Genomic DNA, 27,254 nt, shown 5'->3' with positions numbered 1-27,254 from the left:
TCACTCCAAATGCACCTATATCCTTTTTGACATTTTTGTTATGAAACTTGTCTAACATTGAAGACCAGAAATTTAATGCCTGTACATTTTAAACATTCTTTTTTTCATTTATCCTAGATTTCTAAATGATAACTTTATGATGTACCTTACTTATTTATGCACATTAAGTTGAAGTGCATATGCTAGTTAATGGAAGAGTAGAGGGTGAGAATTACAAACAGAAGAGGGTATATTTCTTCCCTGGTCAACATAGATAGAATTGAGAATGTGAAAAGGAGGAGACTTAATAACACAGGTATGCTCCCATCACCATCTATATGCTTAAAAATATAATCATGTTATCCTCGGAAATCATGAACTTAGGTAAGATACAAGTCTTTAAATAATGCATGGTGAAATGTAAAGATAACTGAAATGTAAGAACATCCGCTTCACTGCCAAGATATATATCATGAAGACACCTGTCCCCCCCGCTTAATTGACTACCCGCTAAAAGAAAAACCTGCTAAAAGAACAGATTTAGTGTGCAGTGAGGCAATGAATTTAAGAGATCTCTGCTGAATAAAAAACTAGTTCTATTGGTTATGCTGGGTCATGTTCTTGAACAAGTTCAGACATATTAACTGAGCTTTTATGTGCTTTTATGCAATATTTATTTTTGAAAAATCAGAAATTTCCACGGCAACGATTACTTATGCACCAAAATTACTGATGTTGGTATCCACAAAATCCATGCTCAGCAAATTATAGCAAGAGTTATTGTAAACACTTTGTATGTTCATGCAAAAAGTTGAGGGAAATCAACCCAACGACACTAAATGTAAAGAACATGGCCCGAGTTTTCAGGAAAACAGAAATACAAGGCTAAAATTTTCAGAGCATATTAGAGTCGTAGCCAACTCATTCTCTATTGCATTGAAAAGTATCACACTGGTGAATCTCTTAAGCAGCAGTTAGAAAAGGTAGGCGTCAGACATCATTTTCTGAGTAACAAACCGCTACCTTCTAGTGTTATGCTTGTTCTGTAACAGTTCTTTTTTCTGTTTTCTTCTATTTTGTTTCTCCTCCTGAAGGAAATTGTTTTTCTTTGAGCTGAAAGTGGTCCCCTAAGCACTTTGCTGTCTCAGATGTGAGTTTTACAGATCAAAAGGAACTCTGAGAAAGCCGTGATCTTCATTCTTACGGTAGGTAAAAGAGAAGTAGGAAGAGGGTGCCATAAAACTAGTTACAATAAAAAAAAACCAAAAAAAAAAAAACAAAAAAAAAAGACTGACCCATGTAAGACTCAATAATATGGGTTAAAGTTGCTTCCTCTCAAGTGAAAACATGGTTTTTGTGACTCATTCTACTGACTCATGCATATATGTATATTTTCACTAAGTCTATAAAAATTCTTGTTTTATCCTGTTTTGTCAGAAGCTGGACTTTCCTACTGTGATACTAGCTGCCAGCAGTGGAAGCACCCAAACATTTGGCACATTTATTCAGCCTTGAAATAAAATCCAGGGTGTTTCCTAGGTACAGTATAATTAACATCAAATGCTATGTTACAATTGTGCTTAGGGTGTGACTTAGACAAAACAAAGCACTTCTGAGTGAAGACTGATGTTCAGTTCTAAATGTCTGCTTTTTTTTTTGTGCCTAGGTAGTATAAATATTTCAGAATACTATAGATAGCACCGAACCAGAAAAAAATTATGTCCCTTTAATTCAGGATCTTAGTATAACAATGTGAGATTAATTTTTTTTTTTTTTTCTTAGCTCATTTAAGCTCTTAATGTTTAAAATATGAGTAAAACCTAGCAAGCCATAGCCACATTTACCTACTTGTATTTAAGATTGTGCATTAGGATAAACATAGTAATCATGTACAAAGCTTGATAAAATCAGCATGGAAGCTCTCTGGCTCTGGTAGCCAGAAATGGACACTGTAAGTGTTTATGCATACCTGCTTCAGATCCTTTGAAAAGGTTTCCAGCTATAATAATACATTGAAATGGACATGCTCTCTTCTAGTTTGCAAAAAGTACAGATTCCAAAATAATTTTTCTCATGTTTCAGTTATGTCAGTCAAACAACCTCTAAAATGTGACACCAGTTTCCTCTTACAACCACTTCCAGGCTTCTTCCAGTTAAGTTTATCTTTGGCCATCAGTTCATGTGACAGGCTATCAGGGAGTGAACCAAACTGCATAGGCTTAAGTGCCATCTCAGCCCTGAGACCTTCACCATTACCCTCTGTGCACTCCATGCTCAAAAGAAGCCCAATTTGGAAGACAGGCACTGGTCGTCTGCCTACAGTGTAGCCAGATTTTGAACAGACAACACCAGAGCCCAGTCATGGGCCGTGATTCAGTCATTCAGACCATAATATACTCAACACAGAGCTCCCTCCAGGGTTAAATGTTTTCTTTTAAAATAATACGTGTCTAAAGAGGGATGCTTTAATACAATCCTTTGACATCACCAATTGACGGACTACACTTAGATCCACTCCACAACTATTGTCCTTTGCAATCTGCCTTATAGAATACAGGGAATTTCTACTTTTCTGTTATTCCTTTATTAAGCACCTCACATCAGGTAAAGTACAAGCGGTAGGAAACACTAGATGTACCTATTGAAATGGGCACAAAATGCAGCTCAGGCATTTTCAGGGTAAAGACATTTGTAGTTGTTATACAGTCCATAAAAAATGAACTAAAATGAAAATATGGATGCATCCTTAATAACAACTCATGGATGGGTTTCATTTATGATCCTATTATAATAGCCTGATCTCATTACAGACTGTATCATCAATTTATAAATAGTGAAAAAATCAATAAATAGTAATTTATTCAATTTTTCTTTAAGCCAATGTGTTGGTATAGGAATATGGCAGATCCCCAGGTATTCAAATGCTGCCTGTGGCTTGCCCTTCTCTGAGATTCTTTATCTTGTCATATTTTAGAATGGTTTCAAAGGAGAAGATCAAATGCAGAGTAAGATTTTTAACAAGGCAGTCATTTTTAACTACCAAAATTCTTTTCATTCTCTACAGATACACATCAAATAGAATCACATTTGTAAATTCAGGTCACAGCATTAAACACAAAAGAGAAAAATAAAGAATTGCTTGTAACAATATTTTTATATTGTACTGATTGGATCATTAAATGCTGTTTTATAAAAATTTTACAAATTTGAGTCCAAACATAAATTGTAAAGAATCTAAGTCTTAGAACATTACAGACAAAAGTTAATCAAAGCAATACTTTTTCTTAGGCTGGTGAGCAGAGAAGGCATACAAGAAAAGGGAAAGAGAGAAAAAGTTTCTAAACAACTGCATGCAAAGAACTAGAAAGTACTTTGATGTGAGTTCTTTTGCTGAATAAAAATGTGCTCTCCTTTATGGAGAATGAAGCTGTAGCTCAGTGTCTCCGTCCTTCTGAGAATGTTAATCCTATACAAGTGATGAGAACGGAGTAGGACCAATGATCAAATCTTACAACTTCCTCATTTATTAAGACACAGAATCCTATTTTTAACATGTTACATGAAAGATAAATTACCACCAAGTACTAAAGAGTAGAAGCCAGAAAATGGATATTAGACTTGGTAAATATGTCAGATTGTTGGAAAATGACCCAAATGTTCCAATTTTTATGAGGGTTCTTGCTCTGCTTCGGACCTTTTTTCTAGATTTGTATTTGGAGTCAGAAGGACTTATTTCCTCTCTTGGAAATCTCTTTAAGAAGGTCTGTGGACAACATGTGTTGGATCAAAAGTTTCAGAACTTTAAGGCCTTTTAGAGTTTGTTTTGTTTTGTTTTGATTTGTTTGTTTTGTTTTTGTTTATTTTTTTAATATTGTATTTCTTTTCATTAAAACTCATCTTGATGATGGTTGGGTAAACTGTTCAGAAAATTAAAAAAAAAAAAAAGAAAAATAAATAAGTGAATGTGCACAAAGTTCATTGGTTAAAAAATCTGACCTAAATTGAAGCACAGCTTTTTAATGGTATTTCTCTCTTTCTGTTTTAGCAGCTCTGTAGCACCAGTGGTTTGTTTGTTTGTTTGTTTGTTTTTTGGTGTCTCTTTGTATATTTTTGTACATTACACAAACAAACAATGTTTCACAATGAAGTAATTAGCCTGAAGCTGATACATACCTTCTTATTCTGGTCAATAGGGAGAATGTGATTATCCCGAAGCCACAGGAGTTCTTTCGGATATGGAATGAATTTTTGTATTCTTAGTTTACTCATTATTTTGTATAATTTTTGCATGCACTGTAGTGTCATATATATACAGCAAGTGGAAAGTGCAAATATATATTATATATATTATCTATACATCGTAATTTCTGAAATTGTGAAATCTATTACCTGAATATTTACTCATATTACAGATTGCTCACTTAGAAACTTTTGTCTCTCTCTCAATATTTTTATGTATACAAGCATATAATGTGATATCAGATTCATACTATTACACATGACAGGGTCAAACTTAGTACCAGAGAGACCAGAGTTTTGTATATAGTCAATCAACAAAGAAAACCAAGATAGAACAGTAATGGTAGAAGTAGTAAAATAAATAAATGATTGCTATAAGGATGATAAATTTTTCTTCATAGTCCCTGGTGGTAAGAAAAGAAGTAATCAGTGTATTCGTATCAGAAAAATGTTGAATTCAAATATTATGGAAAACTTAATAAACAATAGTATTGAAACAGGTTGCTCAGAGAGGTTAAGGAAGCCCTTGCAATGGCTATTTCTTTAAGAACATACTAGACAAATGTCTGTCAGTAGCACTCTGCATATAATTGATCTCTTACAGAGCAGGGAGATAAAATAGGTGACCTCTTCACATGCCTTCCAACCCAACATCTCTACAAAGTTCTGACTGAAAAGAGCTCGATACTAATATTTGTCAGACTTTTTTTCTTGTTCACATAGTTGGTTACTTTATGATTCTATGAAAGAATAGTAAACTCAGGAATTGACAGCAAATGTTTTAATTTGGCAGTTTTTAGGAAAAAAACCTTTGGGCTTATTTTGATGGCTGTTACTGGCACAAAATACAAATGTAAAGCTGCCAAAATCTCTTTGAGCAAAATCAGCCAAGTAATTTTCTTTCAATATGAGACATATGATTGTGTCTACCACCAATCTCTGAACTTTTACTTGTATATTTCATACCACCTTGAAAATGTATTTTGTTATATGTATACACAGACAGGCAGACAGGCCTCAGACTTTCTTTAAGCAGTCAAACTGAAGGAAAATTCCACTCAAATTTTATAATGTTGGTGCACAAAAATGCAAAATGTTATGGATAGCATTGGTTACAGAAAACCAGGATAAGGACAACAGTCATATCTATTAGGTGTATTGAGCTACTTCCAGTTTACAGTTAAAACTGTTCTCATGCAGAACTATCTGATGGCTGTGACTGTAAGATGGTGTGATACTTACCTCTGAATCCAGGAACTGCACATCAAGTGACCACAGAAAAGCTGAAAAATGCCATCCCCCATTTTTTTGTTTTTCAGCAGAAGCTGTCATTAGACAAAGGCTTGGAAGCTTCAGATACAGGGTAATTTCAACCACATTTCCAGCTCTTCTGTGGGTGATGGAGAGAAGATTCAGACTGGTAAGCAGTTTGCACTCCCCAAAATGGAAAGGCTGGGTTTCCTCATCACCTTACATGCATGAGGTAGAAGAAAAGCTTTTGTCTAATGCAATTCATAATAGCCAGGAATAATATTGCTATAGCTGCTACCTGGGAGCCTCTGCAACAGTCAGAAAGGTGGACTTCCAGCTCACTTATGTAAGGCCAAGGGCTTACAAACACCAGTCAGATGAGACTTGAGAAGAAGTGTCACATTTGGTGGTACCCAGATGCACTGAAATCCCAAATGTAAAACCAAAAAAAAAAAAAAAAAGTCCGATACACAGTCACTTTAATTCTCTTTTCTGAGTAAATAAATCCAATGTTGCCTAGAGAAGAGGTTTTTAAAAATTACAGCTTTTTCAGGTCTCTGTTATTAAGAACTATGATGTCACAGATTGTGGCCAGAAAACAGGTATTTACAGCTGCTTTTTGTCCTAAGGCTTTAAGGTGTCAGGAAGTGATCCAAGTTACTGAAAATATTACGATAATGCCATAATCACTTGCATTCCTTCTCTTCCTGCAATCATCATCACCAAAAGCAAGAGTAGGCACAACTCACCTTTCTTCTGAGAATCTCACAAAACTGTTTCAATGTACTTATTTATAAATTTCAGTCATGTTTTATTGCTTCTTCATCTTTTCCTTTTAACATCCTTTCACCTAATTTGTTGGTAAAATTATAACTTTATGAACATCCTTTTAATTTGTCTTTGAATACCTTCCAGTTTTGGTTAATACTTTCCACTTCAAAAGTCTTTTTACAGTCTTTTATGCCAACAGTTGCATTAAACTTTGAAAGCTGACCCTTCTGAGTTGCAAGTATAAAATTATTGGGCGTTATAACATATTTGCATTAAAGAAATGCAACTAAATAAGAAGTAGCCTTATTATTTGGACTATTAATAACTGTTAGGTCATCTGTTGATATTCCTTTAACTCTACAAAAAAGAGTACAACTCTATTTAAAGTATAGCAGTATCAAGCATTTTGTTATTATCCTGGATGCTAACCATTCAGTTAGACTTTAGACAACTGTTATACTGTACACAAGTAGCTTTGAAATTTCCTCGGAATCCCTTTCTTCTGCAAGCTATGCCACAAACTACATATGCTGAAACTAGAATATTGTGGATCAGCACTAGTGTGGGCGCAAGGCAAAAGCAAGTGTTTTTCAACAAATTCAGCACAAGTAGTTTGCATACAAATGAACAATTTGTTCTTGAAAATGTTCTTTCCATCTTATTTAACTATTAAGCACAGTTGGAGACAATTGTTGGTATAAACAATTGTTGGTATGATTATCATGAAAACTTTGGCAGTGAAACCAATGAGAACATACTGCAGGAGGATGTCATGCCTTCCAACTAACATTTAGAGCAACGGAAAAAACATATAAAAAGTATAACGCCCACACTTTTACACACAATATAACACAGGACAACAGGAATTTTAGGATCTCACACTGCATACTCTTACTCTTATTGCTAATAGAGTGTATTATGTGGTAGAACTTGTAGACTCAGACTTGAAGTAAGATCCACTAGGAGCCTATGTCTGTGTATAACAGAACAAAGTATTTAGTTTTATGATGACTTTTCAGTATATAACTTCACAGCACTTCTGGCAATTTCAGATATTTTGGAAATCAACAATGCCCTCACAGAGTATTTTTTTTCCCCTAAAGCTCCAATTTCACCACCACTTGTACTAGATTTTTGCACTATCAAGTACTAATTTGATTTTGTTCAAATGTAGATATGACATTGCATTACTGTTGAACTGGCCAGAACATGCAATATAGTATTTATATCAGCTTTCTGCTCTGATAGAGTTTTTATGTCAGCTGTAGAAGAAAAAATGATACCTGATCCAGCAAAAAGTTTTGGTACAAATACAAGAGCGGTCTTATACCAGATGAGTGCTTTGCATCACACGGCTATGGCATTTCTAGTCCTGTGGCAAGAGCTCTGAAGCAAGATTTACTGTATTGTCAAACCATGGCCTGAGGGGTTTAAGCAGCTTGATTAGAAGATTCATACTGTCACATAATAAGATCTGTTGAATGCAATGAAAGGTTAGTATTTCACACAATGATTTGCAAACCTCCAGTTGAAATCCAGTAGGATTTTTTTTTCCCTTGGGGAAAGTAGATTGTGTGTATTTTTTGCCTCCAAATTTCAATATGTTATTTGTAATCTAAACCACAACAACTTCTGTACAACATGTGGTACATTAATTTATAAGAAAAAAACAATGCACTAACTCTGATCCTAAACTTTTTCCTAGTGTGTCTATAATAAGAATAAGAAAAAAATTTTATCTTCAGATGATACTTTTAGTTAAATAAAAAACATTAATAAGGACAGATCCCTGAACATATCATATAAAGAAAATTGAATCTAGCATCTATAGTCAGATATTTTCACCTGTTCATGAATGGCATATTTCTGCTTCAAGATAAAAGGAGATCTCAGAAAGGGATATTCAAGTAGGAAAAATAATTTGATGACTCAGTCAGGTCCAGATAAAAACAGGACTTTTTCTAATGGGAAAATACATATTGTCTTTCAGGATTGACTCTTGTCCAGTACTGAATGTTCCTCTAACCCCGATTACTGTGAGGTGCTACAAGATTCCTGCAGAGATAACAGACGGATGTGGCTCAAATCATCCATGTAAATAAAAATCTCCCAGGAGATTTTACCTCTGTGGTATTTTTTGTTGTTGTTGTTTTATTTTTCTCCTTTTTTTTTTTTTTTTGGGTAAGGTATTTAGCTGAAGTATCAGGACTGTAATTGAGTCAGTATCCTCCTTTTACTTTCTTCCATGTCCCACAAAATAATTTTTATAAGCAAAAATCTATCACATTTGACAATAATGGGAAATGTACCTGCTATCAGATTTTTTCCCCTGCCTATACTTGATTTTTCCTTTCCATTTGCTTTATTTACAATGTAAGTAAATACATATTTGGTATATATTTAGGGACACCAATTCTTTGAGATATGATAAAAAAAATAATACTTTCTGATCATAGAATCATAGAATGGTTTGGGTTGGAAAGGATCTTAAAGATCATCTAGTTCTAACCCCTCTGCAATGGGTAGGAACACCTTCCACTAGACCAGGCTGCTCAAAGCCCCATCCAGCCTGGCCTTAAGCACTTCCAGAGATGGGGCATCCACAACTTCTCTGTGCAACCTATTTTAGTGCCTTCCCACCATCATAGTGAAGAATTTCTTCCTTGTATCTAATCTCAATCTATCCTCTCTCAGTTTAAAGCCATTACCCATTGCCCTATCATACATGCCCTTGTAAAAAGTCCTTCTCCAGCTTTCCTGTAGGCTCCCTTTAGGTACTGGAAGGCTGTTATGAGGTCTCCCCAGAGCATTCTATTCTCCAGCTGAACAACTCCAACTGTCTCAGCCTGTCTTCATAGGAGAGGTGCTCCAGCCCTCTGATCATCTTCGGGGCCCTTCTTTGGACTCAGTCCCACAGATCCCTGTTCTTCTTACATTGGGGGCTCCAGACTTGGACACAGTACTCCTGGTGGGGTCTCACAAGAGCAGAATAGAAGGGGAGAATCATCTCTGTTGACCTGCTGGTCAGTCTTCTTTTGATGCAGTCCAAGATACAGTTGGCTTTCTGGGCTGCAAGTGCACATTGCTGGCTCTTGTTGAGCTTTTCACCAACCAACACCCCCAAGCCCTTCTCTTCGGGGCTGTTCTCAATCCATTCTTCACCCAGTCTGTATTAGTTCTTGGGATTGCCTGGATCATGTACAGGACCTTGCACTCAGCCTTGTTGAATTTCCTGAGGTTTGTATGAGACTATCTTTCCATCTTGTCAAAGCCTCTCTGAATGGCATCTCTTCCCTCCAGCATGTCGACTGCACCACACAGCTTGGTGTCATTGGCAAATTTCCTAAGGTTGCACTCCTTCCCACTGTCCATGTCACCAACAAAGATGTTAAACAGTGCCAGTCCCAATACCAGGCCCTGAGGAACACCACTCATCACTGGTCTCCACTTGAACATTGAACCACAACACTTTGAATGCGACTATTCAGGCCATTCCTTATCCAACAAGTGGTCCATCCATCAAATCCATGTCTCTCCAATTTAGAGAACAGGATGTCACATGGGACAGTTCTTTGCACAAGTCCATGTAGATGGTGTCAGTTGACCTTCCCTTACCCACCAGCACTGTAACCCCATTGTAGAAGGCCACCAAGTTTTTTAGGTACGATTTGCCCTTAGTGAAGCCGTGCTGGCTGTCACCAATCACCTCCTTATTTCCACGTGCCTTAGCATAATTTCTAGGAGGATCTACTTCGTGACCTTTCTGGGCACAGAGGTGAGACTGACTGATCTGTAGGTCTCCAGATCTTTCTGGGGGAAGAATCTGGAGGTTCAGGTCAACAGCAAGTTGAACATAATCCAACAGTGAGCCCTGTCAGCCAAGAGGGCCAACTGTGTCCTGGAGTGCATCAAGCACAGCATTGCCATCCGGGTGAGGGAGCTGATTGATCCACTTTGCTCTGCACTGGTGTGGCCTCAACTGGAGCACTGTGTACAGTTCTGGGCACCACAGTGTAAAAAGGACATTAAGCTACTGAAGAGTGTCCAGAAGATGGCTACAAAATTGGTGGAAGGTTTAGAGGGGAAGCTTTATGAGATGGATCTGAAGTCACTTGGTTTGTTCAGCCTGGAGAAGAGGAGACTGAGGGAAGACCTCATCGCAGTCTGCAGCTTCCTCACAAGGGGAGGAGGAGGGTCAGGTGCTGATCTATTCTCTCTGGTGGCCAATGATACAGCCTGAGGGAATGGCAGGAAGATGTGTCAGAGGAGAGTTAGGTTGGACATTAGGAAAAGCTTCTTCACCCAGAGGGTGGTGGAGCACTGGAACAGGCTCCCCAGGGAGATAGTCATGACCTCAAGCCTGAGACTATTCAAGGTGCAATTGGATAATGCCCTTAGAGACATGGTGTGAATATTGGGGTTGTCCTATACAGGGACAGGAGCTGGGCTTGATGATCGTTATGGGTCCCTTCCAACACAGGACACTCTATGATTGCCTTCAGCAACTTGGGCAGTATGACTAGAGCACTTGTCAGAGAAGACTGAGACAAAAACATTATTGAGTATCTCAGCTTTCTTCATATTCTGGGAAATGGGCTCTTCTGTTTCCTGTTGGAGGGGGGCCACATTTTACCTTATCTTCCTTTTATCACCAGTGTACCTATAGAAACTTTTCTTGTTGCCGTTGACATCCCTGGCCAGATTTATTTCTATCAGGGTTTTAGCTTTCCTAACCTGATCCCTGACTGCTCAATTTGTCTGTGTTCCTCCAAGGATACTTGTCCTTGTTTCTACCCTCTGAAGGCTTCCTTTTTATGTTTGAGTTTGTCCAGGAGCTCCTTGTTCATCCATGCAGGCCTCCTGGCATTTTTCCCTGACTTCCAATTTGTTGGGATGCATCACTCCTGAGGTTGGAGGAGGTGATCCTTGAATATTAACAAGCTTTCTTGGGCCTCTCTTCCCTCCAGGGCTCTGTCCCATGTTAGTCTACTCAAAAGATCCCCGAAGAGGCCAAAGTCTGCTCTTCTAGTTGAGTGAGCTTGCTGTGTGCCCTCCTCACTGCCCTAAGCATCTTGAACTCCACCATTTCATAGTCACTGCAGCCAAAGCTGTCCTTTCACTTCACGTTCCCCACCAGCCCCTCCTTGTTGGTGACAACAAGATCCAGCATAACACATCTCCTTGTTGACTCCTTTGTCACTTGGAGAAGGGAGTTATCATTAACACATTCCAGGAACCTTCTGGATTGCTTATGCCGTGCTGTGTTGTCCTTCCAACAGATATCAGAGTGGTTTGAAGTCCCCCATGAGGATCAGGGCTTGTGAATGTGAGGCTTTTAGTATTTTTTACTGAATGCTTTATTTTTTTTTTTCTGATCTGGCAACACTTTCAGAAGGTCATCCAGACAGTACTAGTCATTATGTATCAGTAGAACCACTCTTGAAGTAGTATGTATAAGAAATGGAAAACAATTTTGCTGGTAGGACCTTAAAGTCATGCCCAATATTGCTGAAAGTGTAAAACAAAGTAGGCAGAAAATTTTAAGAAGTAACAGAGTAAAAAATTCAATCATTGATTCTAGAAAGAAATTTGTCCTGTTTTTTTTTTCTTTTTTCTTTTTTTTTCTTTCTTTCTGAAATAACTCCACTGCTTAAACAGTGTAAATAATGTTTCCCTGTACTGTAAAGTTCTGTATATTGTTATGTTTTGCTAATGCTTTCCTAGAAGAGTGCTCTCTCCTTCTAACTGTGATATTGAAGTGGGTCTAAGGAGGAAGCATTGCCTGGTACATCTAATATGATGCAACCACACACACATAGCTCTTTCCTTCTTCACTTTTCCCATTTTCCCACTAAGCACAGGTTTCTGACCACTGGCCTCACCATAGCCAGCTTCTCCATTATTTGGTATACTGGGCCTGCTAATTGTCAAGAAGATTGTGAAAGATCTCAGTGGGATGCCAGTTCATGCTCATTTTCTCACCACAGTTCCAGGATTTACCAAGGTGATTCTGTCTGCACAGATCTTCAGAGGGGATTTTACTGGCTGGAAGGGACATGAATGCACTTGCCAAGTGATGAAAAGCGAAAATAAATTTGAGAAAAGTAAGAAGAAGAAAACAAATTTCATATATGGACCCGTTTTAGTCTATCTTTTGCAACATATTATTTATATTTTAGAAGGAGCAGTAAAAAGTGAAGAATGGTTTTGAGGAAATTTTACTTGTTATATAGAGGATTCATTATGCAAAAACTTCAATTTTTCTGAAAGGAAAAAATCAAATACTTCTCTAAACTACAGTGATAAATTACTATGTTAACTATTAATAGGGAGAGGTTTAGAGCAGGATGAGAAAACTCTAAACTGGATATGGCCCCATAAACACGTCTCAGAATATTTCAGATATTTAAAATGCTATCTCCTATTCAGTATTTATGACTGTGGCATAGTATAGCACAAGTAACTTCATTGTGTTGTGAAGAAGACCAAATACAGCTCCCAATGTAGTTCCCAGAAAAACTCCCACTTACATTACAGAGCGCAGAAGCAGGCAGCCCTAAATTAGCAATAGCTGATGTGTCATTAGATTTATCTTCTGCAGCCTAGAACCACTTCTGTGTGGCATGATTCATTGCAGGTTCCAGCATAAATTATGGATCCAGGAGAAACTGGTAGTTACACATTGTAAGTTGCAATGACTGGAATTTGTGTTCTGTTTCTTGTTCTTTCTTTTAACTATGGACATCGGGTTAACAGTAAAAATGTTGTTTTATTTCCCATCTCCTGGTACATGTTTTATCAGCATTCAGTATTCCCTCCTCCATTTCACAGAAACTTTCCTTTGCCTCTCACCTCTGTAATGTAATAACCTAAAGTTCAGAAATTAGATTCTCCTTTCCTCAGTCTTCCCCTGTGCTGGGCTGCTGAGTTTTGTTGCCCAAGTGTTGAATTCAGCCCCAGAACTGGCCAAGTTCAGTGCAGGGCAAAGTGATTTCCATGTTGCTTGTTATATGACTCACTGTGACAATAATGAAGCCTGGGATGGCATGGTTTTCAGAGAGCTGATCTTGCATCAAAATCTGGTTTTGTTAAGCAAAATTGCCAATGAAATTTAAAGCACAATTACTGACCAGAGAATTTTGCTAAAAGTAGTAAACCACTACACTAAATGAGACAGTGTTGATTATGCAAACAAACAACTACCATGGAAAGCTTGTCTATTGTCTAAAACAATGCATTCTATTATTATTTATGTTATGATACTGATCAGAACTGGAGCCTTATTATGTTATATGTTATACAAACACAAATTACAGGATTGCAGTGTAATTTCATACAAGATGCAATAAGTAACAAACCACAGAAAGAGACCTCAGGTCTGAGGGAATTTTGTGCATATTCAAGTTTATTAATTATCTAATAACATTTATAGTCATTACTATTTTGTCTTTAGTAATCAAAGGACTGCTTGAAACTGAAAATAGCTAACTCAGTCCTGGCAATTAAATTAAAAGCTTTGCCATGTGAAAGCCCTTGGTATTGAAAGCATATTTATTTTATTAAGGAAAAAATGAACTTTTTCCTGGCCTGGCAAAGTAGGGCAAATAACACATTTTAGCAGATTTCACTTTCCCAGCAAATTCTTTGGCAAAACTAGAAAATCTTGCACAAAACTTTCAATTATTAGTTATAAATTAATGCAGCATGCACAACTGGAAATTACAGACACAGTGTCTGAAAAAATATACCACTGAAGGAACCATAAAGCAGGAGAACACATAAGTTTCACCTCAGAAAGAAAGATTTAACTCATCCTTTATAAAAGCCAATGCAAAAGCCACTTCCCAGTCTCAATCTGTTATCTCTTCCCTGGTTTGCCTATTTGCTTCTCTCAAAAATCATCTCTGTCTCCTTTGTGTCTAGGAATCGAAAAACATGAAGGGGAAATGGTTTACGGTCTATAGAACAGAAATAGCTAAATTGTTTAAGTTCAAACTGCTGTTACATGCACAAAGTAATCAGAAAAAAAAATATTCAGGAAACTACATTCCTGCAGATGGAGAAAGTTTACAATTCAGTCCCAAAAAGAAGTCCACTCCAGTGACAGGAGCAGAAAGCCAAGCTTCCAGTAACAACCACAAACCTGGAGTGATATCCAACACAACACTACGTTACTCAAAAAGATCTTCAATCAGAAGAATGATTATAAAAAAAAATGGCTTCCTTTTAAATTCTATGGGCCAGCAGATCTGACCCTTACTCTATATAGTGAGCTCTGTGGTTTTGGTATCTTAATTTTTTTAGCAACACAATGAGTTAGACTGAAATGTTGTAATAGGCCTTGAGCTGTCCTTCTAAAGCATCTGCATACTGTGAATGGGCTGACTGTGCTACGCCATCTCTAGTGATGGTGAACGCCCATCACACAGTACATTTTTGTTATGAATAGCACAACAGTATTTTACTTAACAACACAGTAGACCTAAAAGGCCAGAGAACAGGTTGTAGTTTCTCCTAGGAAATATTAGCATCACAACTTCCTTTATGCCAGGCATTTTTATCTTTTCATCATTGAATATGATGAATGTGTTAGGAGCTTAAAGAACTTTTCATTCATCTCTCCTTTGTTTGGGTTCTACAGTCACAGGCTGCAAGTTGTTGAGGAATTTTGTATAGGGGAAAAAAAATACAACAGGAATTAATTTTTCAAAGGATTCACTTTGTTTTATGACTGTTGTAAATGGATGTCCAGCAAAAACATTACAGTTTATTTATTTGATATTCTCTATGGATTTGTAACCTACATCTCAAGGCTCCTTTCCCACTGGATTTCCTGTTTGGAAAGCCAGTAACATATTGTTTTATTTTTCCTTTCTCAGAAAAGGACCACTTTATTTGCTGTTTTGGGGTAGATTTCCAAAACACTTCATGACAGCTACCCAAACAACAACTTTAATATTGCTATTCAAACAACAATTTTAATATTAATTCATCAAGATGATGTGCTTAAGGAAGAAGAGTATGGAAACATAGCTTGAAAGTTCTACTGCTCCCTCCTACATTATGCACGATTTTGGAAATATAGAACAGAATATTCTTTCAAAGGAAGGAGACATGATATTTCATGCTTTCCCCCAGAGTAAAAGAATTGAGTTCTAAAGCTTCTCAAGAACAGCAAACAAATAACAATGAGTGTCTACCTTTGCCAGCCATAGGTTTCTGTTCTACAGGAGCAGCGTATCATTTTCTACCCTTAGAGAACACTACATTACAACTGACCATTCCCTGCATGATCAATTATCTTATTACTACATAAAAAGTAAAATGAAAACAAATCTAAACAGTATTTGGGTGTCATTTATTTTTACAGAAAACAAAGCTGATATGACTTTCCCAGCTGAAATTATAGACTATAATTATACAGCACAATATTGTTTACAACAGGTTTAGACATTGCATTGCTCTTGCTTTTCAATGGATTAAGCTAAATAACCAGCCACAGATTAAGTTTTTAAATTCAGTGCCGCAAATTGTTTATGAATGACTAGAAAAAACTCCAGGATTTTTCTCTGTCACAGTACCTCTTTAATATAGAAGGCTGTTATAAAGAATTATAAAAACACATGCTATAGACTATAGTGGCATTCTTTTTGCTAGATTTATGTTAATGTGTGTGGTAAGGAGTAGCTATGTACAAAAAGAAAGCACTGGAAGCATTTCCTGCATGCCTGATCATTTCCTGCACCTCTTAATTCAGTGACACTCTCGACTTCTCCTGAGTCCCAGGACAGCTATTTTAAAATCTATGGGTAGCAAATGCAAGTCTTGGAGAATTTTTAGCACTTGTTGACTGAGCACTGTTTCACTGTTTCTGAAATAATATCATACATGTCATGGATAAATTAAAATTTCCAAGGTTTGTGCATAAATTACTTCCAATAACACAAAGTTGAAAAGGAGAATGATAAGGTAAATCTTCCACTTTTGCAATTATTCATTCTGAAAAAGACTACACAGAAAGAAAAGGGAGGGATTCTTGGGGAAATGTGTAGCTAGGAGCACCTCTTCTTCAGCAAGTGTCAGTGAAGTAAAAGATCCAGTGTCCAAGCCTGGAAGAGAAGGACCAGCTTTGCTCTCACAAATACTACTGTAAAGCTCAAGACAGTCTAACCAAACCAAAGTGGAGAGCACCTGATGGTACACATACCAAGGCTCAAGTTTTTAATGGAAACATGCATGCATATATTAACTCCATCACAAATTAAACAGTGTGTCACATTATGCAGCAGATAGATTTAGTGCTATTTCACAGCTCATGCTTTGTACTCTACTTGCAGTGAAATCAAACCTCCAGTTAATGTAGAAGATCTGTTTACTTTAGCAATAGTGTTTATCTATTTGCTTAAAGAATTCTTCCACACGGTCTCTAGACACGGGAGTTAATGCTTTAGTCATATGTCACACTATATCTTCAGCTAAAATCCTTATTGCCAGTGTATTCCTGTTATATTCTGCATAAACTGACATCATATACTGAAAGAGAAAGAGGGCCAATGTACTTCTCAGAAATCAAGTAGTCATGAGACTTTACCTGCTATTACAGATATGCACACATGTACACAGGTACACACACATGTACACATGTGCACACACACACATATGCACACACAAAAATAGGAAAAACGACTCAGCAGTTGCAAGAGTAGCAGTTTACTATGGAAGCTGCTACTTAATATTCCGCTTGATCTGCCAAGTTTATAGCCTGGCAAATCTGAATACAAATGTCGATGCAAATGAGGATTCATTATTCTTACATCGTCTTTGTGTTGAAGCTTAATGTAACTTGGTTCCTGTGGTTGCTCAGGGAATGTAGATTGCAAGACAGGAGGAAAAAAAAACAACAAAAACAGCCAAACGACTAAACCCAGAGAAGCAAATAGGGAAAAGTAACAGAAATGGAACCAATTGAAAAAAAAAAATGTTAAGGTTTCAGACTAGCAAAATATCTAACTAATATATCAGGTTCTCCCCCATTTTCTCATATAAAGTACATTTGCTTACCATTATCAGCAGAGAAGGAGTTAACTAACCAAGACAAGTCTCCACAGAGTCAAAATATAACAATCCTTCTTTTACTGATTGTACAATATTTTGCCCATTGTAAAGTCAGTGCCCCATTTATCTGAAAATTTCAACATTCTTTTGTAATTATAGAGCTCATCGGCTGGTAGAACCTGTACATTTAGATCTGTAAGAAGATTAAAAATGAATTTAAAACCACCCCACCAGTTCTGCTTCTTTCATTATAAATTACTGCTGAATAATTCAGAAACACGTTAAGAAAACTACGGTACGATTAATAAACTACACAATCAAAATCACAATAGTTTAAATCATACATTTATTGTCCCATTTATAACCCATCACAAGCAAGGGTTGAAAAGAACCAAATTAGAGAAAACATGAAATGCTGCAAAATTATAATTAGATCCTCAGTGCCACAGTACATTGTTCTGATGAATCTTTTGTACGGATAGCTTATGCTTACATATAAATACCTTCTCAGTAAATAAAAATGTACTGTAGTCTTGACTTTTAGAGAAGCTGTAAAGCTTAGCATATGCGATGATCCCAAAGTCAATGCTGTAAGGCTTGCTTCTTCATCCATAAATAAAGCACATTTGCATCCATTCAGTCAAATTAGCTCCATATAAAAAGGTGGTTATAATTAGCTCCTCTTTCAGGTTCACGGTTAAAACTCAAGCGTGCCTGCCGTCTTGATTAAATCCACCATCGTCTTCCAATAGCTAGTGCTAATTCTTCCAAGGAAATATTCAGTTGAGGTGTTATTTTATTCTGCACTGCTGTTAGTTGTCTAATTTACGCCAAGTCCCTGCAGTGCTTTCCTTAAGCCATCCTCTTTGTCTTGCCTTTGAAATTTACCAAATCTTACAAGAAATCAATACTTAATTGATTATTCACTTTTCTGCAGCTTCAAACAGCAAGCACGCATAAGATCCTGAAGTAGTCACCCGATTTCCAATGCAGGAGGTTGCTTGGTGGCAGGGATCTGCAAGTATCCAACAGCAGGCATTCCACGGAGCTGTACAGTGGCGTACAGTGCCAGCATCCAATAAAGAAAACGAAGATACTCTAATGAAGCAGGAAAAGTTCCCATGTGAGATGGATCCATATCAATGCTTTAAATAAAAAGCAGAGGCTCTGGCTTTCGGATACAAGAGCATCATTCTTTTTGCAGCTATCCCTCTGTTTTTTGCTTACCCTTTTCTTCCCATGGCATTGAAGTGGAATATCCAAAGTGCTACCGAACTCAGAGAACTCCACACCGGAACAGGGGTGAGGCTCGTGCTGTACCTCTGACATAGAATAAGGATGGCAAGCACGTAACATTACGAAATGTAGGACAAATTCAGGCGAGAGAGAGAGAGGGAGAGCAAGAGACAGATGGCGGATCTGGCTAGGAGCCAAAGCCAGTGAAATGAATTACATTGCTGAATAACTGTACACCATTGATTCTGCCACTTGTTGCTGTATGGCAAAAAAGGGCCCTGACATTGGCAGGAATCTCCTCGCGTGTCACACATGCCGCAGACAACTTTTCGCACATAACTCACCGCACTGACAACGACATGCCACGGCAGGGAACGTCGGTTGTGTGTGTGATTGTGTGCGTGGGGAAAGTGCATGCGTGTGCGTGAGGAGAAAAAGAGAGAAAGCCGGTGCGCAAGTGGGGGGTGTGTGGGTATGTCTCTGCGTGCGTGGTGTGTGTGCCTGTGCGCGCGCGCGTGTGTGTGGAGGGGAAAACAATCACTGCAATCCAGCCATTTTGTTTAATGAAGAATGGAAGGCTGGCATTCACAGACGTGGTTATGTGCCGCATATTAATGTGTGCTCTGTAGACATCCTCCCCCTTTTTAAATGAGTGGCACAGGAACGAAGCCCTCTACAGAGCAGCCACCGTGGGAGCAGGAGCTCGCAAGGTAACATATCATCGCTAAACCTATGGACGTGGCACCTGCTGCTCCACAGAAGAACAAGTTGCTGTCTGACAAGGAGGAAAAGCTGGTCGTACGGTTCTAATGTTGGGGTGTTTTCGAAAAGATAGCCAGAGTCGAAGCAGATTGTTCAATAAATGCTTCATACCCAGGATGAAGGGAGACATTATGGGATGCCCAGGGGGCTTTGGAAATCAAATACAATGTTTGAGTAGCACAATTTGAGGTACATTATAAAAAAGCAATTTGAATTGCCAATGAGGCGACACATATCTGCATGCTAATTAGACCTGTGTCAAGCTTAGTCTGCCGGGTTGTGTTGATGGCTAGGAATGCGCTTGTAACTCTGCTGAGAGATTGTTTCTGCATAAATTATCAGCTTTGTCCTACTGATCATTTTCTGCAAACAAACATGAAATGTAAGATCAAAAGGCAATTCTGAAATTAAAATTATTGATTGATACAGCCTAGATTTCAGAATCTAATTAAAGGAGGCACAAACAAAAGCTGATATTATTACAGATTGTGCCTGAGCTAGCAGTCTGATTGTGCAAGGCTTGTGATTTATCTTTGTTTATGCAGCCAGGATATTAAAAATGTAATTAAAATGGTAAAATGATCTGATCAGAAATAGCCACCTAGTGGCAAGTATATTATTTTAAATGGATTATAAAAGCATTGATCTGTGCAAATAAAAGGGTTTTTTTCATGACAAACATAGCAGCTCATTTAAACTTGCTGAGCAATTTGTCTTTTGCTAATAAGTTGTCTTTTGTGTTTTGTTCCATAGATAAGCAACATCATTTATAACCCTCATTTGCACACTAATAAACATTCTGTTATTACAGGTGGTGTTGGGAACATCTTTCATAAATTATGGCATATGAAAATTGAAGAAACAAATAAACCCTTTTCTAGACACGCATATATACATTTTGTAAAATTAGAATATTCATCTGACAGCAGCAGGGCAAGTTGCTTATTAACTCACTCTATTGCTCTGTTTAAGCCATGAAATGATAGAAACACTATCAATATGTATTTCAGCTTCTTGCCTATCTTGGTTACTTAAAAATGCTATACAAAACACAGAGGGCCCAATTTACTACGTCTGTACAGATTCAGTTACTAAATTTCATGGTAATCAAGAGGTCTTTGTGATTTATACATTATTTTTGCCCTAATTTAGTACTTTTCTAGAGTTGCCAAGTGGATTAGATATTTAAAGTACAGACTGTTTAATTGCAGACAATATAGAAATTAGTTTAAAAATTTCTTTGCCATCATGAGCTATGGACAGTGAAACTGCCAAAAAAAGCTTTGTCATATGCTAATGAAGCTAGACTATGAAACAACAATCTAGAAACCGTTTTTCAAGAAAATAGAGTCAGAAGCTTGTGAGTTCATGAGCAGGGCTTAATTCATGTATTTCTTTTTATTTCAGATTTCCACATGAAACCACTATGGAAATACCCAATTGCTTTTTAAGAAATTCACAATTTAGGGTCCTGTCAGCAGCTCTGGGGTCTTTTGTTAGGTGCACTTAAAATGCCAGATTAAATATTAATATGTGGTTAGAGTTGTGCTATTTTGCAAGCCCTGAAACCCTATTAGTAAATCATGATCTGGTGACTGATGCAAGAAATTTCAAGGCACCAAGAGTGCAGATTGCCCATCAATCTGATGGATCACTAATTTTTAGTAAATCAGGCACTTGGACTTTTAGCTGTAAGCAGATGTATGTTTCATTGTGATAGGAAAAGCAGTCCAACTAACAGAGCAATTTTCTGCACTGAATGTGTACCATAACAGGCAGAGTTGTTTTGCATAATCAGCAAGTTATTTGAATACAAGTGTTCATTTAACAGGCTGTGCATGAGTGATGCCACTCTTGAAAAAAAACACATTTTAAGCTAGAAGACAAAGGTGCATTATTTTTACAGAATAGTGTTAGGATTTCAAAACGGATCCTCAGTGTGGTAGAGCTCCAGAAGGGAGTCAAAGAAGAATGCCCAGAGACAAGTAGTGTCACATCTTCCCAGCCTGCCCAAAAAGCTGCATTCCTTCAATAGGCTTCATCATCACTGACCACAGGCTATATATGGAAAGCTTTTCAGTGGGGTAAGGAAGTATCACGAAGGATTCTGAAGGATCAGGCAAAGGAAAATGGAACCCAAAAGAAGGGGTGTGAAAGAATCTAGGTGAAAATACTTAAAATGCTTTTTGGTAATAAGCTGCTGTTGTAGAGAAGATAGTTTTTGACATATGGCACACTTTGATATGTGGCTGAGTTACAGCCTTCCTAAACTCCTGAGGAAAAAAACCCAGTCCCTAAAACCAAACCATACCCTCTTTATCGGCAGTATTTATTTCATACAGATGAATCTTGACTTCTAGTTCCCTCTAATACAGTTTCAAGCAGCTGATTTAAGTATTTCCTAATTACAGTGTTTCATGTGTACAGATCCTAACATGAAGTATATTGCCTTCCACTTTATATCTGTCCTTTCTGCTTTCATAGCTTCCGTCGCTCTCACTTTTTAGCTGTCTGCTGACGATCGTATGGAAATCACTATTAGTAAGAAATCTCTGCACACCTCCTCTCCCCGTGCTGCTTGACCGACACTGATAATGTCTTGCACGTGTCTGTATCTCAGGTCACCCTCTTCAAAACACCTACACACTCTGCTTAAAAGAAATCTCCACAATCTTAGTCTAAAATAAAATGCAATTAGTAAATTAAAGTTTTATTGTTTAGCAGAAGGTGAAAATATAAGTCTTCATAATAAATATATTGAAAATACAACACATAGTATACTCTATTTTTTTTTTAATAAATAATTATAGTCTGCAACAATTGTAGCCTTTCCCAAGCTAATTGACAGTCTAAGAAAGAGAGACAAGGTTGTGTTATTTTTATTCCAGGTGGCCATTTTTTACTATTTTCAAATACTAAATAATTTCTTTTATTTAAAGAAAGTGACCCAAATAAATAGGCCTTCTGGTATTGATGTTGCAAAGTAATACATGGCAACACCAACCTTTCTGAAACATTCCAGTGGGCTTTTAATGTGAGTGAGAGTCTGCTGGGAGCAGCCTCCCTGGTCGAGGCACTTGGAGGGTGTCCTAATTTCCACTAAGCCCTGATCAATGGAAATTTATTACCATTTATACAAATAGAAAGCCAGACTGTTTGTGCAAAACTGAAATGGCTTGGATATACGGGCCACATCAGATAGATACACAAATATTGAAAGTAAAGCAAAATGATAAAACAATATGTGGATGTGTTTTTAGCCTTCATTTTCCACAAAGCTAATGCTTTTCTACTGCATCCTGTGAAAATACAAATGCTGACAGAAGAAAGCTCACATGTATTGGTGTTCCAGAGTAATGTACGGATCATTGTTTCTGAACTGATCCTATTGTGCTCTGTGTCATACTCATGTGTTTACCAAATGTCAGAAACCTCCCTTACAGGCTATTAATACTATTGTGGTCCTTCCAACATGCACACAAATACACCCACTCCTCCCACCACACACACTTTCTCAGTGTCCATCAATATGTTACAAAGTCTGTGTTTCATTACCATATCATATGGAGTATTGATTTCTGTTCCAAGCGAAATAATGTTGTTTTTTAAAGGATCTTTCTCCCTTTAAGTAGGGTTTGCTGACCGAACCACAGACTGGTAACATATTATAGTATTTGATACAATATATACTTTGGCAAACACCAAACCCAGTAACTTAGGCAGATATTTCAATGCTTAATTCAAGTTTTACAAACAAGAGAACTGTGCACAAGATCCAGTTACATGCATTCCATGTTAAAAAGGGAAACATTCCTAATAGACCTTTCAACATAATAAGATTCAGGCCCTAGCAGTAAAGAAAATGATTACAAGTTTTATTAGGCTTCAACTAGTTTCCATACCAGATCTAAAAAGTCACCTTGCACCTATATAAAGAGGATTATTTATGTAATTATCTGTACATATGTCCTCATCAGCCACTGTATACAATCATTTCATGGCATTCAGATTCAGCACAAAAACATCAAGGCCTAAGTACAAATATTATTACTATAATGGGTTTTCATTTCTAGAGGTCATCAGGGGAAGGGATTAATTTTGCTTGCTTTATTGTACACACAGAACAGCACACCGGGTCATATTACAATGCCTTTATCTGGAAAATCACATTCAGCTGTAATGAGAAAGGCCCTTCTTAAAACAATTCCACAATTTGGGGTGTATTAGATGTATTTTATTTCATTTCTATGTTGTTTTCCTTTCTACACATTTATTTCACATATCATCGATTGTTACTGATATTTACAGTGATGATTTGGGGTGTTTTTTTTTGATCTTTGACAACTGTTTGCACTTCCTTTTCAAGATTCTTTTTGTTCATAGTGGTATGGAAGCATTTTGTATCTCTGGGTTACCATAGACAGTCTTTCAGAATTGTATAGAGAACTTAAAATCTGTTAACCATGGCAAAACTACTCCAAATACATTGTATTTCCTTACAATTTTGCTAGAGGGTACATAAAACGGTCTCTGGCTAATAACTTACAGACAAAGCTTTATTTTCCCCTTGCTTCCTCAGAGACCATCTCCTTATGAGGTATTATTTAAATGAGACAACTGCATTCTCACCTACGCTACATGAACCTGATATTCTGCTACCCAAGGAAGACCATTCTTGCTCACATCAGACGCCTTTGTGAAGCAGGCTTTCTAAAGGCAGGGTCAGAGGTAGTAGGAAAGCAAACCCAAAAGATCACGTCACACAATGTTCAGATATATACATCTGTACACAATATTCATTTAATGAGTATGAAATTGACATTCACATTTTAGCCATCGACAGAGGATTTTTTAGTCTATTTTCAACCAGTTTCAAAGCTGTGTGAGTGAAAATTCAACAGAGCCAGGACTGGCTGCAGAATCTCAACAGGACAAGCTAAGATAAGAAAAAGAGAAAATAAATTTTAAAATAAAATGTGGAGAAAAGTGAGATGAAAAGCAAAACCAGAAATTAAATAGAACCATTGAACAAGACACAAATACTGGAACTAAAATGAAGAAAAGGCAAAATTTAACGCCTAAAGCATTTCTTATTAACGTACGCCTAACAGAGATTATTCGCTTGCACAGACATAACTTGTTCTTCTTTTTCTATGTTTGATAAAACCTAAATTTTGCTCAAGTTAGAAAACTTGTTTTCCCTAGGTGTTCTTGATAGGGATAAAAGAAGTAGAATTTAAACTGCTGGAAAAAAAGACTGACCAACCTAAAGATGTTCCCTGAATATTCCCAGCCTTAACATTCATATTCTTCTGACTTATTTTGTCTTGGCAAAGGAGCTGAGAAGCAGCAGTGTCTGGAGACATTGTGATTTCAGGGGCCAAGACTATCCATAAACCTTACGAAAGCACTGGAGCAGTGCACAGAGCAGCGGCATTGTAGGCACGACAAAACACATGCTTCCTTTCCCTAATGCACACTCTTTCTGGCTCTGCAGATTGGCAATGAACTCGTTCTCCCAGACGCTGTCTTTTTGTAGCACGGAAGACTATTCTTGGCACTTGAGGAATACACGCACAAGCATGCTGGCCACTGAAATTATGAGCATAACTGAAGAAATGATATGTCCTTTCTCATTTTAGCAAGGATATTTCAAGGACCTTATTGACTCTCATGCATTGAGACTATTTCTCACTCCTGCAAAGATCCATTAAACATACAACTTGTTTGTTTGTTTGTTTGTTTGTTTGTCAGAATATAGGCAAAGAAAATTCTTATTGCTATGTGAGAGTACACGTTGTGCAAGAGGTACACAAAAATGTACCTCAGGGTTACCTGCTTTTGGTCCTAAGTGCATTTCATTTGGAACTTACAACCTATGCATTTTGCTCTAGCTTTTTGAAAAAATATGCGATGGAAGTGCAGTTTGCTGTGGAGTAACATAGGTTAAAGACCATAATGGCCCTCTATGTTTCTGCGCAAAGCATGCATAGGAAGGGAAAGAGGATAAGAAAATGCATTCTGCATTCATGCAAAACAATGTTAAAAGCCCAAGTAGTGCTTAAGCTTGCATATATTAAATCCTGACATGAAAGTTAATCATACTAACCCATTATAAAGTACCTCATAAACCTTCCCTTGCTTCTCCATCTCAACATGTTTAGCATCAAGAGAAGAAATCAAATACTGATACACTAGAAATAATTAACAGATGTAACTTTGGTGAAGAATATGCATTTTCCTCTACTGGAGTACATATACACAATCAGATACTTAGGCACAGAGAGAATGTCTATGTGACCCCTACCTTTCTTGTTGCTTAAAATGTTGCTCTTTAAAATTCAATACAAGTTTCTGAAGATATCACAATCAAAAACATTGAAGATGCTAGTTTAATCAGAAAAAGAAATATGATACAAAGAAGTGGAGTTAGTCCAGAGTTTTTAAAAAATATTTGTCTCTAAATACACCCTTTTTCCAAGCCAAGGGGATTGGATTCCAGTCTCCTGGGCACTCAAAAGAACAACTTCAAATTTAAAAGGTCTGATCCCACTTGACTCTCTGTCTCTGAGTATGACAGCATCTTGGCAGCTTTCCTTAACCTCACACTGAGATCCTGGACAACATCACATTGACTCACAGAAGAACACTCCTGTGGGCCGGGGACTACTGGTCCCCCAGCTGATTCTTTTAAGCCAAGACCTTACTCTCTCCACTCTAGAAGGTTATTATTTTTGGATGGGTTAGTGGAATTGTGTCCTTTCTTAACTAGGAATTCCACACTTGTTGGGGCTGGAAGGCGTATTCCCATGAAAGATTTTAAATTTTTATGGTCAAAACATGAAATCCAAAAATGCTCCTAACCAGTTCTATCTGAACACAGCTCTACGCAAGGAAGTCTGTATAGAGCAAGACTGTGAGAATATATGACAACCCCATCCCCTCCAAACATGTTGGCTTAATGTTCAGTGTGGCTACTCAGAAGGTAACACTAAGGCCAACTGGCACAGAACATCCCACACCCATACTACTGAACTCTTTCACCCTCCAGAAAAGGGTTGCTGCATTCAAAGTGTCTGTTAGAGATTTTGCCTGGGTCACACTAAGTCCTAAACTATACCCAGGAATTAGTCAGCCAAAAGCTAGCTGGCATAAGCCAAAATCATGCTGAGGAACACACTAGCACTTCAACAGTAGAAAGGGTAGTGTTCCAGGGCTCAGGAATGTTCCTAGGCTCTGTTTAATTTTAGGCTATGCATTTAGCTTGTAAGTCTTTCCATTAATGAAAGTGAGCTTTGGTCCTTAGAGGGCCAGTGACGTTTGAAGGATGGGAGAGGGATACAATCAATTTAAATATGCATTTGCAAATTTACAAAATATTATAAACATGTAAGGTAGAACATCTATCTTCATCGTACTCTAAAGCTGTAAATACCAGATGTCATTTATAGATTAAATGATTTTCCTAAATCTAATTTTATATTAATACAAATCATTTGTCAATTTAACATGAAGGTTTTACTTTAAACATTGAAAAGTCATGGAATGCAAATGTTAGGGTTATCCCAGTGATTCATTGCACAAAACATAAATTAAGGTATAAACTGAATGGAAAAATTAGCTTTTCTGAGAGGTGTTGAAACAGATCTGTAACTGACCTGCTCATAGTATTTTCACCTTTGCTCGTGTTTTAAGTTCCCTTGTCTGGGGAAAATCCCCTCAAAACCCCAGAGCTCCAATAGCTTTATCTCCTGCACATGCAAAAATTTAAGTGACAGTAAACAAAAATTCAGCATGTGCAAGAGGATTTTGACATGTGAATTCATAAGGAAAAAAAATAATTCATCCACAGTTTAAGAACTTTTTCTGTTCCTGCTTACCTTCAATACTGAGAGCTTCCAAATCATTGAACACTCTGTAACTTTATCTTCATTATCACTCAAAGACTGATCCTTTCAGAA

General features: G+C 37.3%; 3 long non-coding RNA genes across 3 annotated transcripts in view; 2 read left to right on the top strand and 1 right to left on the bottom strand.

The window, feature by feature from the left end:
• Positions 1 to 236: 236 nt before the first annotated feature.
• LOC135578656 (uncharacterized) lies at positions 237 to 10,446 on the top strand. The gene is made up of 3 exons (XR_010470630.1): positions 237 to 1,184; positions 5,538 to 5,638; positions 8,231 to 10,446. It is a non-coding gene; the product is annotated as an uncharacterized LOC135578656 (long non-coding RNA).
• Positions 10,447 to 15,577: 5,131 nt separating this feature from the next.
• Positions 15,578 to 18,732, bottom strand: LOC110363799 (uncharacterized). Its single transcript, XR_002422133.2, has 2 exons — positions 18,523 to 18,732; positions 15,578 to 18,393 (listed from the first exon to the last, which is right to left on the bottom strand). It is a non-coding gene; the product is annotated as an uncharacterized LOC110363799 (long non-coding RNA).
• Positions 18,733 to 19,102: 370 nt separating this feature from the next.
• Positions 19,103 to 27,254, top strand: part of LOC110363798 (uncharacterized) — a 46,248-nt gene continuing 38,096 nt past the window's right edge. The window contains exon 1 of the long non-coding RNA XR_002422132.2: positions 19,103 to 19,241. This is a non-coding gene — a long non-coding RNA (uncharacterized LOC110363798). The remainder of the gene's footprint in view (positions 19,242 to 27,254) is intronic.

Source organism: Columba livia, chromosome 2 (genome assembly GCF_036013475.1).
Source record: "Columba livia isolate bColLiv1 breed racing homer chromosome 2, bColLiv1.pat.W.v2, whole genome shotgun sequence".
Taxonomy (NCBI): Eukaryota; Metazoa; Chordata; class Aves; order Columbiformes; family Columbidae; genus Columba; species Columba livia.
Note: the sequence above shows the minus strand (reverse complement) of the source record. Positions and strands in the feature narration are given on the sequence as shown.